The 16,353-nt window shown below is 39.2% G+C and overlaps 1 protein-coding gene across 5 annotated transcripts in view; it reads left to right on the plus strand.

Annotated features, from left to right (window-relative positions):
- PLD1 (phospholipase D1) overlaps positions 1-16,353 on the plus strand; it is a 180,045-nt gene that overhangs the window by 20,989 nt on the left and 142,703 nt on the right. For 3 of the 5 annotated variants that reach the window (XM_033128186.1, XM_033128205.1, XM_033128213.1), the window contains exon 1: positions 14,232-14,414. The exons of the other annotated variants lie outside the window; for them this stretch is intronic. The gene's annotated coding sequence lies outside the window, so the exon portion shown is untranslated. Of the gene's footprint in view, positions 1-14,231; positions 14,415-16,353 lie in introns of those variants that run through there. 5 annotated transcript variants of the gene reach the window in all.

The following is a 16,353-nucleotide window of genomic DNA, read 5'->3' on the forward strand; positions in this document are numbered from 1 at the left end:
CATTTGACAATACTTTCCTGCGTCAGTGTTGTTCAGGAGACATAAAAAGACTTTAGAACAATTAAAAACTGTGTAATAAAAGTTTATTTTGTTTTCTTTATTGCTGTATTGTATGTTGGTTTTGGTTTTTATTTAGGAAGCTAATGAGACACAGATTGTTAGAAAACCAGAGGCAAGCTGTTTGATTTCCTAATGTACTAACTGAATGAATCCAGGCGTATGAGTGATCCAGGAATCCGATGCATTCGGCAAACTCCATCCCTACCACCTCCCTGGTATTGCTAGCTTGTGAACTTGGCCTGGTTTTCTCGGCAGTTGATAAACTGATTATCCTGTTTCTCTGTCACCCATCTCATCAGTTTACGAGTCCGCGTAGCCTCTTTTCAGTCCTTACAAAGAGAAAATGCAGGTGAACTCACAAACACAAAAGTTCATTTTGTTCTTGAGGCTGACAATCAAATATTTAAAAAATCCTTGTTCATGTTTTAAAAACTCAGTCAATTCTCATGTTATCTGAATTTCATTAGATTATCAGGGAAACAATATTCCCTTTTCCCAGCTGAGAATGCAGGCACAACACATTTGCTGCTTCCCAGGAGGCTTTGCCCTTAACTTGCATCACCTGTCTTGTTTATACCTATCCCCCACATACATACTGCATGTCCCTAAAAATAAGACCTAACTGGAAAATAAGCCCTAGTATGGTTTTTCAGGATGCTCGTAAAATAAAATAAGCCCTACTGTATTTCTCTGAAAATAAGACCGGGTCTTATATTAGTTTTTGCTCCAAGAGATGCAGTAGGGCTTATTTTATATTACGAGCATCCTGAAAAATCGTGCTATGGCTTATTTCTTGGTTAGGTCTTATTTTCGGGGAAACACGGTACCACCCTATGAACATTAAAAAGGGGAAAATGTCCTTAATTTTATTTTCTGGGTATGTTGATATCCAAATGAGTTATAACATATGCAAAATAACTTTAGATTCCTTTTCTGGTGCATAAATCCATAACATTTTCTCTTATGTTAATCCTACGGCTGTGAGGTTTTTCTTGGGTGCTGCCTTTTGTACAGCTATCTTTTGCAGTGTGAGAGAAGCATCAGCCACTTGGGGGCACCCAGGTATTTATTTAAAATACTGCAGGCGATGCCAAGGGAAAGTAATTTGATCTCAAGAAAGGAGAAAATGCTCAGTGCAGACAGTCCGTTTCTGTATAACTAATCCGGAAAGCAGGTCTGCACTGAACACAGATTACCATATCCCAAGGAAGGAAATTCACTAGACAGCCTAATTTACTGTACAGAATCAGGAACACCCCAGCCAGGTTCCTGTTTGTTAGTGGGCACTTTTGTACAGGCACACAGCCTTGGGGATCTCAGAGGGAGGCTAGTGGTGGAAACGCAGAATGAACAGTGACTGGCAGGAGAATTCAACTGTAAGCTGCTTCAGACTGTGTTTTCTCATCCCCCATTGTGCTCTGGGTGCCTGGCTCTCTGCGGGAGCTGTGCACTCAATAAATATTTGTTTAATGAATGGCTGGACGGATGAATTCGGTGAACATACAAGGAATTAACAAAGAATGGGTGGACAGAGCCTAGAAGGTTTAAAGCGATGGTGACCTATTAATGAAGGGAGTTAATTATCGTGAGACGTAACTTCAAAGCATTGCATGTATCATAAGATGTATTTGCTTGGCTGGAATATTTGCATGAGAAACGAGAATTGATAAGAGAAATTCCCACGTTTCCTATTCTAGTTGAAATTTTGTCAGGTTGAGATATTATCATGCATATATATATATATATATATATCTCATATAATAGACCCGTTCATTTGAGTTTTGAGTATGTAATCAAACAACGCAGAAGCTCAAACAATATTGATGCCCAAATTACAATTTTTATAGTGCAATCCATTGCAAATTTATGATTATGTTGCTTTTTCAGGCATAAGAGATTCTGAAATGCCTTTTGAATTCTTAAATAATATTCAGTTATGTTAAAGATATTGTTAGTGTTTTTAATTTCTTATCCTGTTCTAATTCCTTGAGCACTGGGGACCCCAGTAACTGCTTAGGTAACTCAGTTGCTTTGTTAACCCCAACACTGGATAAACAGAACTCTGGGGTGGAAGATTTGTCTGACCAGCTGTTTCCACATGGGTTCAGAGTCGCTACTCCTTGGTTCTAGCTTCCTGTGTCTTTTCTTCAGCTTTGTAGCTTCAGAAACTCACTTTCATTAATTCAGCCATAGGTGAATGAATCTTACATTACACATTTGCTAGAAATCAAACTCACTGGGGACTGTTGAAGACCAGGATACTCCTTCATTTGTTCTGAGAAATTATTATCTCCAAGTAGCCCAGGATCATTTATTGGTAGGTAAAATATTCTTTTTTTTTCCTGTAGTACTTAAATGCCATTGAGACTGTGGTGTCTTAAAATGCTTTCTGAAATACCCAGTGCGCTCTCTTTCTAAAATTCCGCACTCCTGAAAGGGTGCTAGCATCTTGTTTTTGAGAGAGAGGTGACTTAATGCTTAAACGTTTTTAAAATAAATTATCTTGAAATAATTACTTTGAATCTAGTTTCTTGAGAGCCTCCTAATGTGGTATTTGTTTTGTTCCAAACAGCAGCACGTTCTCTTTAGGAGCAGGAAATATACAACAAAAAGGAATGTGCTGAGACACAAGAGAGTAAATTTTTCTCTTGTAGCCAATTTGTTGAGATGAAAAAGCACACCAGCTTTTATGTCTTATACTTCCCATTCCATGAAAACAAAGAACACTTCTATAAAAGTTATTTTTAAGAACAGGAGGGTAAATAGTGCCTTCAAGTCTTGGAAAGGCCAAAATGGTATACAAATTGCCCAAACATAGAGAATTATAGAGGCCAGAAGTGCTGAAAACGGCGTTGTGTTACTTAGGAGGATGGATTTAGGAGTCAGACGTCTGGATTCAAATCTCAGCTTCACCAACCACCAACTTTTCTGCTCCCTTCTAATAGCCCCAGATCAACAATTTTACCTCTAATTCTTTGACTCTTTTCCCTTTTTGCTTCCCATCAGTGCCGTGTGTATTCTAACTCCCCACTTCTACTGACCCTATAATTTATGGTCCACTCTCCTCCCTCGATATTACTCTCCTGCAAAACCCACGGCTGGTTAAAATCAGGGTTATACAGGCATAACTCTGCTCTTTCCTCCAGACAGCTCAGTATACCTGGGACACACACACACACACTCACACGCACATACACACACACATGCACACTCCTGATGACATTAAATCGGTCACTCCCCCCTCCTTTGACATCAGCACTCTCTGGCAGCCCTACCACATTCCCTAGTAAATTCATTCTCTCACTCTCCCAGGTGACTATTTCGTACGTCTGCCTTTTTGCTCAAACTTCCAACATCCCTTTCTGTCTTTCTCTCAGCGAATGATCGTGCTGCCTATTTTCCTAGGAAACCGAAAGCAGTCAGAAGAGAAGCACCTCATCTCCCCACCACCAAGTCCTCCTGCATTCACCCATAATTCTGTCTCCCGAACCTCCTCTTTTTGCCGTGGATGAACCGTGTGTGTTCCTGGCTGAGGGCTGCACCCCTAACCCACCAGATCCTCTGTTCTTGCCTGTTCAGAACTCTGCATCCACAGTATGCTCCCACTAGCTTCCTCAAAGTTCCTCTTTTTATTGGATCGGTCTTATTATTCAAACATTTTATAATATCTTACTTCTTTAAAAGTACCCTCCCCCCACCCTTTGTCTCCCACCAGCCTTGCCCTGCCTCTCTGTTCCTCTTTAAAGCAAAACCCTTTGAATGAGTTGTCTGTTCTTGCCGTCTTCAATTCTTTGCCTCGTACTCTTTCCCCCGCCGCACATTTTATTGTGAACATTTTCAAGCATACAGAAATGTGGAAGGAATTGTAGAGTGAACACCCATAGAACCACCACCTAGACTTGACAATGAACGTTCTGTTTTATTTGCTTTAACATATACTCTGCCATCTATCTATCCCTCTATCCTTTCATCAACCCATTTTATGTTTTAAAACATTTTTTTAAATTAAATTTATTGGGGTGAAATTGGTTAGTAAAATTACATAGGTTGAAAGTGTGCATTTCTATAATATATCATCTATAGCTCACATTGTGTGCTCACCATCCAGAGTCAGTTCTCCTTCCATCACCATATATTTGATCCCCTTTACTCTCATCTACCACCCGCCTCCCCCCTTACCCTCTGGTAACCACTAAACTATTGTCTGTGTCTATGAGGTTTTTTTTTTCTTTTTTTTGTTTTTCTTGTTCCTTTGTTGCTTTCAGTTTTATATTCCACATATGGGTGAAGTCATATGGTTCGACTTTTTCTGGCTGACTTATTTCGCTTAACATGATAATCTCAAGATCCATCCATGTTGTGACACATGGCAGTATTTCCTCTTATGGCAGAGTAATATTCCATTGTGTATATATACGGCAACTTCTTTAATTTTGGATACATTTTAAACAAATCAGTACACTCTCTCCTAAATAGTTGTGTTTAGTTTAGTGTTGAGGTAAAATTTAGTTTATATTGAAGTGCACAAATCTTAAGTGAATCATTCAGAGTTCTGACAAATGCATACACCACCTCTGCAATCCAGACCCTTATCAAGGTGGGGAACATGTCCGTCACCACAGAAAGTTCCCTCATGCTCCTTTCCAATCAATCCCCAGCCCACCCTGCCATCTCCTGCCATAGGCAACCACTGTTTCGATACTTCCCACCATATATTATTGATTCTAGAAGATGATCAGAATTGAATCATGCAGTATGCACTGTTTGGTGTAAGTTTTTTCACTTGCATGATTGCATGATGTCTTTGAGATTCATCCACGTCATGTGAATTAGTAATTCACGCCTTTCTATTGCAATCATTCCATTGTTTGACTGTACAGCAGTTTGTTTATTCACTTTCCTATTGGTGGATACCTGGGCTGTTTCTCATTTTGGGCTATTATGAATAAACTTGCCATGAACAAACACAGAAGTCTTTTTGTGGATATATGTTTTCTTTTCTTTTGGCTAAATACTTAGGAGTGAAATGATTGGGTCATAGGGTAGATGTATGTTTAGTTTTTAAAGAAACTTCTAGAAAATTTTCTAAAATGCTTGTTTTATTTTATATTCTGACCAACAGTGTATGAGAGCTTTATTTGCTCTACATCCTTGCCAGCATTTGGTTTGTCAGTCTTTTTAATGTTTATCCATTCCAGTGGGTATGTAGTGATACCTCATTGTGCTTTTTATTTAAATTTCTTTGATGAATATTAACAGTAAGTACTTTTTCATGTGCTAAATGGTCATTAGTTTATCATCTTCTGTGAAGTATCTGGCCAAATCTTTTATCTTTATTGAACTGTAGGCATTCATGGTATATCCTAGATACCAGTCCTTTGTTGGATGTATGATTTGCATATATTTTCTCCCAGGCTATGATCTATGATTTACCTATTCATTTTCTTAAGGGGGGGTCTTTTTTTTTTTTAATTTCAAGTGTACAAAACAATGCAATGGGTGTCTTTTTGATGAGCACAAATTTTTCCTTTTATGTTCATTGCTTTCTGTGTCATATTTAAAAACCTTATAGTTTCAGCTTTTACATTTAGGTCTATGATCCACCTTAAATTAACTTTCTGTGTATGGTGTGAGGTTGGGGATGAGATTTGTTTATTTTTGCCATATAGATATTTAGTTACTTAGCATCATTTGTTATAAAGACTTTTCTTTCTCTGTTGGATTTCTCTGTCAACTTGTGAAAATTCAAATGACCATATAAGCATGGGTCTGTTTCTAAGCTCTGTATTCTGTTTCATTGATCTATTTGTTGATCAGACTGTCTTGATTACTGTAAATTTACTACTCAAAGTCTTAAAGTTAGGTAGTGTAAGTTCACCAACTTTGGTCTTTTTTTATGATTGCTTTTGGTATTCTAGGTCATTTGCATTTCTATACACATTTTAGAATTGACTTGTCAATTTCTACGTAAAAGTGCAGTAAGGTTATTGTGATCTATGGAATCTACAGATTAATTTGTGGATAACTGACATTTTAACAATATTTAATCTTTTCATCCATGAACATGGTATATCCACTTATTTAATTCTTTTATTTCTCTCAGTAATGTCTTGCAGTCACATTCTCATTTGAACCCTGCTCACTTAGGTTTGTGTGTTCAAAATTCCCCTAAAACCACTCTTATCTACTTGAAAGTCACCAGTGATCTCCATGTTGCTGTATACAGTGGTCAGTTCAGTCTTCCTCTTTTCCCATCTCTAAGTTGCCTTTGGCATAATTGGTCATGCTATCCTGGAAGCATTTTGTTCATCTGGCTTCTCTAGCACCATGCCGTCCTGGTTTTCCTCCCATCTCACTGGTAGAACTTTTTCTGGCCTCCTTTGCTGGATTCTTCTCTTCTTCCTGACATTTAGATGTTAGAGAGCCCTGAGCCTCAATCTTCAGCCTTCTGTTTTTTTATCCATTCTCAGTCAAATGGTGTAAATATGTTATTGAAAGCCAATGTTGAATGCCATCAGACTTATATACCAACTTTCTACTGATCCTCACTTGGGTATCTAAAACATACCTCAAACTTAAGCCATCCAAAATGGAACTCTCGCTTTGCCCCCAAAACATACTGCTCCTCCCTACTCCCTACCACCCTCTGTAATCCACAGCTCAGTAATGGGACTTTTCTCCCTGTTGGTCACATGTCAGTTATAGAGTTTTCCTTGACACTTGTCTCTCTCTTCACAATATATCTTAGCTCTGTCTACTTCTCAGCCATCACTCCAGTCCAAGCCACCATCACCTCCCATCTGGACTACTGCAGTATCCTTCTAATAATCTTCTTTCTCTCAGTTTATTCTTTGGCTACACAACTGTTGTAATCTTTTTAAATGTCACAGAATTTCACTCCCCTGATTAAAACCTTGCAGGGCATCTTTCTTACATTTAGAGAGAAGAAAACCTGTGCAGTTGTTTACAAAGCCATACATGATCAGACCTCCCTGTTTGCTCTTTGTCTTCATCCTCTTTTGTTGCACTTTCTTTCGTATTCTGACTACACTGCCCTCTTTGTTTTTCTTGAACTCACCAACCTTGGTTTGGCCTCAGGGCCTTTACAGTTTCTGTTTCCTCTGCCTGGAAACTTCCCCCCAGATAGTTACATGGTTCCTTACCTTGCTTCATTCAGGTCTCTGCTTAAGTGTTATCTCTCCAGTGAAGCCTTTTCTGACCACCCTGTCTAAGGAGTGTGTCCCCTACCCTGTCACTCTGCAGTCCTTTTCTCTCCTTAGCATTTAGCATTATCTGGTTTGATATTTATTTGTTTTATTTGTTGATAGTCGATCTCCCCTAATAGAATATAAGCTTCAGGATGGGGGCTCTCTGTTTTGAATCATTAATGCTGTTAGCAATGCCTATTACATAGTAGGTGCTCAATAAACATATGTTGACTGAATGACTGTGGGCAAGTTAACCTTGCTGGCCTTATTTTCTTCATCTGTGAAACAGGGAATATAATGGTATCTACTGGATAGGGCAGATGTGAATGTCAAATAAGATATTGGATATAATAAGATATTGTGGTGCTAGTGTTGGTTGTTCTTAGTATAATTACTATGAAATAATGTAAATGATTTAAATTTCTTATAATAAATCAACAAATAGATATGAATGCTATGTAAAGTTGGATTTGCCTGTTATATGCATTTTTACAGTGTTCAATTTCAGAGGTATTTGATAACTGAGTCGGAGGAAATAGAGTATAAGTACATGAAAAGTGAATGCCATAACATATTTAAATAACCAATCCAGATAACAATAGAAATGTCATCAGGCATAACTGGTTGTCTGATGCCTTTGCTGATGATATTGTTCTAGGTGTGAGAAATAAAAGCGATTTTTTAAAACCAGGGTGGTCTGAGAAGGCTTTGTGGAGGACGTGGGTCTGGGCTGCCCCTTGAAATGCTGGGGAAGATTTTAATCCTTTTCCTGGCCATGAGCGGAAGGGCATTACAGGTAAGGCAGTGGCACACACCCAACGGGGACAAAGAACTAGGGTGCTGAAAATGGATTGAACTAGTTTGGCTGGAGAGAGTTCTTATGAGGAAGCAGTTTGAGAACCGTGAAAAGAAAACAGGGTAGAAATGAAACCAAGTGTCTTCAGGCTACAAGAACTGCCAGGGTGACAGGAAGCCCTTCCGTACTTAGATTGGGTAAGCAAGGAAGGAAGTGCTTCTGGGTGGTTAGGAAAGAAGGTAATATGTCACAGGCTAGTTGCTGCAGGTTCAGTCCTTTCTCCCCCTTTGTGCATGCAGCTGGAGCGTTACCCTCTGGGGCACGTTCAGTGGATGAATGTGCCAAGTTCATGTGTCCATGGAGAGGCAACAGCAAGAGGGCCCCGTCTTCTGTTGAACTTAATTGTTTACTCACAGGAATTCTTACTGTAGTTTTTAGGAGGCTGTGACTAGAGCCAAGTGACAGTTTTCACTGTGGCTCCTTTTTAAAGAATAGAGTAACTTGGGAATTCAAGACCAATCAATAAACATAATAATTTACATTTTAACATGCATATTAAAAAATACTCAACTTGTTTTTCAGAAGAGCATCTTCTCTTCAGTCATCTAAAGCCACATTCTCGTTATTTTGTAAAAGGAAAGCATGTATTATGTGAGAAGGGGCCAAAGTAATCTGTGCACTGATCAGGTTTTTTTTATATATATATATATATATATACATATATATATATACACACACACACACACACATATATACACATATATGTGTATATATATATACATATATGTGTGTGTGTATATATATATATATATATATATATACACACACACATATATAAATAATAGGTCATCTAGCCAACCATGACATGAAATTTGCTTTAATTATATAATTTTATGTAAATTTGCAGTTACCTAAAAAGATGTCTGTGCATGTACCTTCAGTTTTTTGTTGTTACCAAGTTACGAAACATTGTTACCTTTTGGAGGGTTAATAGATTTCAGAGCAACTTGTAATAATTAAGAAAAATGACCCTGCAAAAATAATAGAACTAGATAAAATAAAATGCAGATATGTGCCATGACAGATGTTGCAGAATAGGGAGTGGATATGAAGACAATGAGCCACACTGTCGATATCGCAGCCCTGGCAACACAGGTCATAGATTAAATAATGCACGCCAGGTGGTGGGCACAGAGAGGAGGGCACAGAGAGCGCCTTGTTTCAGCTTGTCTGTCTAATTTCAAACTCATTGCTTAGTAAGGCCTCTGTTCTGGTTATAGCCAAGGGAAAATTAAACAGTTGAAATATTGTAAATCTTATAATTCACCCTGGATCGCCAATGAGAACTAAAAGAGCTTTGAGCAAAGTATCCAAATAACTTGTTGCCTTGGCTGCACTTGGAAGCTTGACAAAAAGCAGAATCCACTCATTAGGGTCGTCACTCACTGTCTCTTCCTTTCCTGATCAGGTGCTAGCTCATGTGCTATGAGGGCTGGTGGCTCTTCATTGCACTCCTCTGTGCTCATGATTATGGCTCCATAGAGTGGGGTGGCAGAGGCCATGATCCACCCCCTGGGACTGGCATAGCGCTTGGGCCCCAGAGACTGGTGTCTTCTTAGTGGTGGTTTCTCTGAGGTCTGAGGCAGTTAGTGTCTGCCTTTTCCTATTCTGGGTCTTTCTGATGAGCTAATGAGCTGATCCATGTAAAAAACACTCTGTTGATACAAATAAAGCGTTTACTATTTTTATTATTTTAGGGTGTAGAGTTGGTAAAGGAAAGAACACAAGTCAGAAGTCCTGGGTTTGAATCGTGGGTTATCTCATCCTAGGTCCCTCCGTTTCTGAATGCATTTTGTAAAATAATATCCTGTGGGTTTCTCTCCCCAACCCCTTAAATCAGATATTCTTTACACTTTTGGTGTGTGTGCCATTGGGCCCTTTTGGCATTCTAGTGACGCTATTGAATTCCTTTTCGAAATAATGTTTAATGCATAAATTTAAATGCATAAAATTAGAATGCATAGTACTACAAGGGAAACCAATTACACTGCTAGTTATCAAGATTCCAAAAAGTATAATATTGTAATATACATCCTTTATCAATGCATTACGTACCAAGAACTAGTGGCAGGTCTAATAACTACTACAATTTTGAAGTAGTACTGAGTGGAAATGGTGCTTTGCGATAGTTGCAATAACTGCAATGTGATATGAAGATAGCTACTTGTGACAAATCACAGGTATGGCTAATTTTACTGTGGATTGTAATTTGTAATTGAAGAAATGCTAAATTTCATGTAGAGTTTAGTAAAAATTAAAGTGACAAATTTCCCCCCCCATTTCCAGAATTCATTGTGAGGTCCCCAGGAACACCTTGCTTTGACGCTTCGCCCTTTCCTCTGATGCTGTGCGCTCTCCCGGGACACAATCATTCGGCCCTCCTGCTGCACTCACCCTTTGGGTGCACTGACTCCTAGATGTGGACGTCCTGTGCTAGACCTGGATCTCCTGCCACCCCCTGCGTATCCCCTCTGGATGGCCCACAGGACCTCACACGCAGCCGCCAAAGCCAGCTCCTTGGCTTGTCCCTCCCAGCCCCACTCTTCCCACCAGCCTACTCTTCCTTCTGTGTTCCCGCTCTGGATGGCATTAACAATCCCCGAGTGGCTCAGGCCCCAAATCTTGCTTGAGCACAGGAGCTTGGACGCACTGCTGCTGCTAGGATTACGGTCCCTGCCTCCTTGATAAAGTGTGGGAAAGTGTAAATTTGTAAATTTTATTTTTTAAATTTTTATTGGGGAACAGTGTGTTTTTCCAGGTCCCATCAGCTCCGAGTCAAATCGTTGTTTTCAATCTAATTGTGGAGGGAGCAGCTCACTGGCCCATGTGGGAACTGAACCAGCGACCTTGGCGTTATGAGCACTGCGCTCTAACCAACTGAGCCAAGCAGTCGCCCTAAACTTGTAAATTTTAAAGCACTGGTTTGCCCTTCCCTTTACCTGGAATCTTTCCTAAAGTTCTACTCACCCTAGAAGGCCCAGTTCCTCCTTACTTATTTTTCGAACATGCACATCTTGTCACTTTCTAGTTTAAAATTTCCTGATGACACTTTTTTGCCTCCATGATGTGACATCGGAGGACTCCAGCCTCCCTCCCAGTGTTGTTTTCTGCAGGTCCCCTAGCCTCCCCAAGCTCCTTGTGGTCCCTCCAGTGGCCCTCTCCCCATTTCCCGCTTGGCTTTGGCTGGCCCAGTGAATATCCTCTACTTGGGGGTCCCTTGCCTGCCATATCACTTCAGGTCTCAGTTCTGTGGATGCTTTGCTGGAAAGCCATTCCCAGCCTGCACCATCATGAGGTCTGTCCACAGAGAAGTTCTTATCCAACTGTCTCCCCCTTCTTTGCATTTGACCAGAGTCTTGCAGGGTTTTACTAGTGGTATGCACTCAGGGGACAGAATTATTAAACTACATGGTAAGAAGCACTGACTTCAGAGCTGAACTTGCTTGGGTTCTAATCCCAGCTCCACCACTAGCTTTTTGATTTTGGCAAGGTACTTACCCTTTAGGTGCCTCAGTTTTTTTCATCTGTAAAACTGGTATAATAACAGTGGTTTAAATGAGTTAATACTTGCAAAGCACTTTAGAACCAGGCCTATATTATATTAAGAGCTTAATTAAATATTAGCTATTATTATTAGTTTTAGTTTCGGTTGTGTGGCTTGGGCTCATTTAAAAGATACTTTAGGGCCGGCCTGGTGGCTCAGGCGGTTAGAGCTCCATGCTCCTAACTCCAAAGGCTGCTGGTTCGATTCCCACATGGGCCAGTGGGCTCTCAACCACAAGGTTGCCAGTTCAACTCGAGTCCCGCAAGGGACGGTGGGCTGTGCCCCCTGCAACTAAGATTGAACACGGCACCTTGAGCTGAGCTGCCGCTGAGCTCCCGGATGGCTCAGTTGGTTGGAGCGCATCCTCTCAACCACAAGGTTGCCGATTGATTCGACTCCCACAAGGGATGGTGGGCTGTGCCCCCTGCAACTAGCAATGGCAACTGGACCTGGAGCTGAGCTGCGCCCGACACAACTAACACTGAAAGGACAACAACTTGAAGCTGAACGGCACCCTCCACAACTGAGATTGAAAGGACAACAACTTGACTTGGAAAAAAAGTCCTGGAAGTACACACTGTTCCCCAATAAAATCCTGTTCCCCTTCTCCAATAATAAAAAAAAAGATACTTTAATTTTTGCTGGTGTTTTATTAAAAGACTGTTGTGTAATTTGAAACCCAATATTTAACTGTTCTTCATCTCCACTGAGGTTGATATTGGACATTGATTTTAGCACAAATAATTTATATGTTTACAAATTATACTAAGGGAAATACTTTTTGACAGAAAGGCAGGAAAACTCCTGGGAATACAGCCATTTAACAGAATGATGGAGACATTGTCCCACCAGTAGTTAGCTAGTTGGGTTGGGGATATTTCCATATTTCTTCCATTTCAGAGATTATGTTGACCTCACAGGATTTTTTTTCTTTTTTTCTTTTTTTCTTCTTCTTTTTTTTTTGCAGCTCTTTGAGTAAAGAAGGGATCAATATTTATCAGGATTTCTCTTTAAATGCAAATTATCACATATGTTTGCAAACCAGACCTGCATTAAAAAGAGATGGGTTTGAATGTAATTACTTCTTTTTGCATGAGTATTTTCATATCTTCTAGAAATATTACGCTGTTGGGGGAAACAGCTTTTCATGACCTTTGCCACACATTGTATGTGACATTAATGTGCTCTTAATCGATCCTTTTCTTCCTTTTTGTTTTTCTTCCAACATCCATGTAATATTACCCCTGAGGTTTAACTGTTACAGGCTTTTTTTTTGTTGTTTTGCCACCAGGTGGGGTACTGGCTCCTTTCAAAAGGCATGGGCCACGTGCATTGAGGCTGGTTTTCTCACAGAGGTGACTTTCATTCTAAAGTGATCCCTACCCACTCCCAGGAGTGGCTGAGGGAGGCAGGCGTGGTGAGTGTCAGATCTGAGGGAATCTCAGGGTTTTACCTGCCAAGTCTTGTTGAGCTAATATGCTAATGGCTTACGTTTCACAGGTTTTTGAGTAACTTGAATTTTACCAGAAAAACATGTAAATCTATTTGGCAACAAGTGAATCAAATTTTTCTTGGAATATTTGGTTTGATCTTAAAGCTTACAATAAACAGTTAAGTTAGGAAACCTTGACCATATGTTAAATACGTCTAATTTAAATGAAATAGAAAGGTAGCTATTAGAATTAAAACTGTTCTTATAGTTGAAAACTAGGGGGAAATTGTGTATATTGTGAACACTTTATGTTAAAAAGAAGAGCATGGATTCTTACTCTTTCATAAGCAATATACTGGAACATTATTGACTGTTTTAAGATGTAAATACCGTAAGGAAATTACCAAATAAATTTTTCTAGAATGAAAAGTAAATGTAAATTTCTTACTTTGAAACCATAGTGAGTCATATTAAGTTCCATTTTAAGCTATAAAAAAACTACAGCAAATCGTTTTTTTATCTTATAAATATGAACTAAATGGAGATGGTGAGACTGAATTATGAGTGATTTTCAGATTTACAGACACCAAATCAGAATCATAAATTACAGGTTCTTTGATACATTTTCCTCTTGAACTTAAAATAATTATTAGATTTTAGTAATTAATGAGGTTTTAGGCTGTTTAAATGTGAGCCAAAATAAATAAATAAATCTGAATATGCTCATAGTATGTGACATTGATTCTCAGAAATGGTAACTTCATGTGTCCCTCTTAATGCAATGTGAACATGCAGTGCTGTATCTTCTACCGCCACACCCAACTTGGATTACAATATAAAACTCAATTCATGACCCTAACGAAGGAGGAGAGACTACATTTTGCAGTGTCTGAAGGGAGACAAGGGAGGGAGAGAGTTCTCTTTGTTTAAGTTTGTGTTTTCTTGGGCAGCAAGTACAAAACCCAAGCCTGAAGCCTCAGTTCGTTCTGTCTGTGGGTTTTACTTCTCACAGCAGCCCAGTGTCTAGTTAACATATGGGGTGTGGTTTCAAGTTCATCACTAAAGCTTATAGGCTAAAGTGCTTTGTGGGCTTGGCTAGGACTTAAGTTGCCTTTAGGGAGATGGCCAAAAACAGAGCTTGGGAACGGACTGCTTTTCCCTGCGTATGTGGATTCCCAGGGTAGTCAGGATTTTTTTTTTTTCCTGTTTTTTCTTTTTTTCGGTCTCGACTATCAGCTGCTTTGGAGATTAGTTTCATAGTAAGGATTCTTTCTTTAAAGCAACATGAAGCGACTGTTTTCACAGGGGCACCAGGTTAGTACATAGTGTTTTGAACTTTCTGTTGCATATGCTAGACTTTCTTTCTGTGCTCATGGGGCAGTGATATGACAGTCAGCGCAGCATTTGTGTAGTGGCTGCATTCTTTCAGAAAACAATGTGAGTTCGTTGATCCTACGAAGGTTTGAGGGTTATGATTCTCATCATAATATATGCATGGTTTGAGCCTCTGAAATGCAAGTGGAAGCCAAGGAGAAATGACATAAATGTGTTGGACTTTTAATCTAGAGATTTGTAGTTGTTTGTAAGCATTTTTGATTCCTTTTTCAGAATTACTTTCTTTGTGTCCTACCATTAAATCTTCTAGGCATAACTATGATTTTATACACAGTTGGTTTTACTTTATTTTTTAACATCAGGCATCAGTGTTTTGTGCCCTAAATAGCGTTGTTATCCCTTCCACACTTGTGCGTGCCTGCCTGATGCCGGGTTTTCCCCTGGGCCTACTCCTTATAGCTCAAAGAACCAGAATATCACTTTAATTTTCTCATTGAAAAGTTTGGCCTTTTTCGAGAATGCCCCCTAAAATACCTGCATAACAACTGATATGGGCAGACTGTACGGTGGATTAAGCTGGACTGAATTCCTTCCTTAATTGTTACTGTTTTTATTCTTAAGTGATTCCTCAGTGTCCGAGGTTATTCTAGGAGTGAATATGACTGTAAAAATGGAATGCGCCTTGTTAGACATGAAAGAATTGCTAACAGTGATAAAATGAAATTAAGTCAATAAAACTAACTATCATGAGAGTATCTCCCTTAATTGCATTAACTTAAAGATCTAGAGAGCAGTTTTACCTTTGTTAATTTGTCACCAAAGCAATCCAGCATGAAATCGTTCTATAAGAGGCATTTAATTTGATGATGTTTTACAGTTTACACCACTTCATGAAATATACTTGATTTTATATTATTTAGCTATACTTAAGTTCGAGGTAATGTACTAGTGTTTTAAAATATGCTACTCTGCTTCTGTTATTACCATTTTAGTCTCCTCTTTTTTTCCCCCCCGCTGGGAAGTACGGTGTTTCAGACAGGGTCTGTTCTCTCATGTTCTCCTCTGTTTAAAAAAATGAAATTGAGGGAGAAGGGAGACAGAAATAGGTGCTTAAAAAAATTTTTGTTGGTTGCCTGATGGGAGGTGGGTTGGGGATGCATGAAAAAGGAGAAGGGGTTAAGAAGCACAAATTGGTTGTTACACAGTAGTCATGGATGGATGTAGGGTATAGCATAAGGAATATAGTCAATGATATTGTAATACCTGTATGGTGTCAGATAGGTCCTAGACTTATCGGGGTGATAGTTGGGAGGGGGCTTGTAGGGCAGGCTGAAAAAGGTGAAGGCATTAAGAAGTACAAATGGTTAGTTACAAAATAGTCACAGGGATATTAAGTGAAGCAGAGGGAATATAGTCAATAATATGGTAACAACTATGCATAGTGTCAGGTGGGTACTAGACTAGTGAGGGGGATCACTTCTTAAATTATACAAATGTCTGACTATTATACTGTACACCTGAAATTAATACAAAGTAATATTGAATGTCAACTGTGCTTGAAAAATTAAGAAAGGGGGGAAAGGTGAAGGGGAATAAGAGGTTCAAATTTCCAGGTGTAAAACAAATAAATCATGGGGATGTAACGTACAGCATGAGGAATATAGTCAATAATATTGTGATAGCATAGCACGGTGTCAGATGGTTCTGGATTTATCATATTTAGGCATATAAATGTTGAATAACTCTGGGGTATACCTGAAACTAATATAATGTATGTTAGCTATACTTTAATAAAAACCTTAAAACAAAAAATCTTTGAGGTAATTTGCTAAATTTTAAGGATTCCATTTCCCATTTCTCCTGAGGCTGATGTTGTAAAGTTTGGCTGCATGCCATTCCAGGGTTATAAAACTGCTGT

Source organism: Rhinolophus ferrumequinum, chromosome 2 (assembly GCF_004115265.2).
Source record: "Rhinolophus ferrumequinum isolate MPI-CBG mRhiFer1 chromosome 2, mRhiFer1_v1.p, whole genome shotgun sequence".
In the NCBI taxonomy this organism is placed as follows: Eukaryota; Metazoa; Chordata; class Mammalia; order Chiroptera; family Rhinolophidae; genus Rhinolophus; species Rhinolophus ferrumequinum.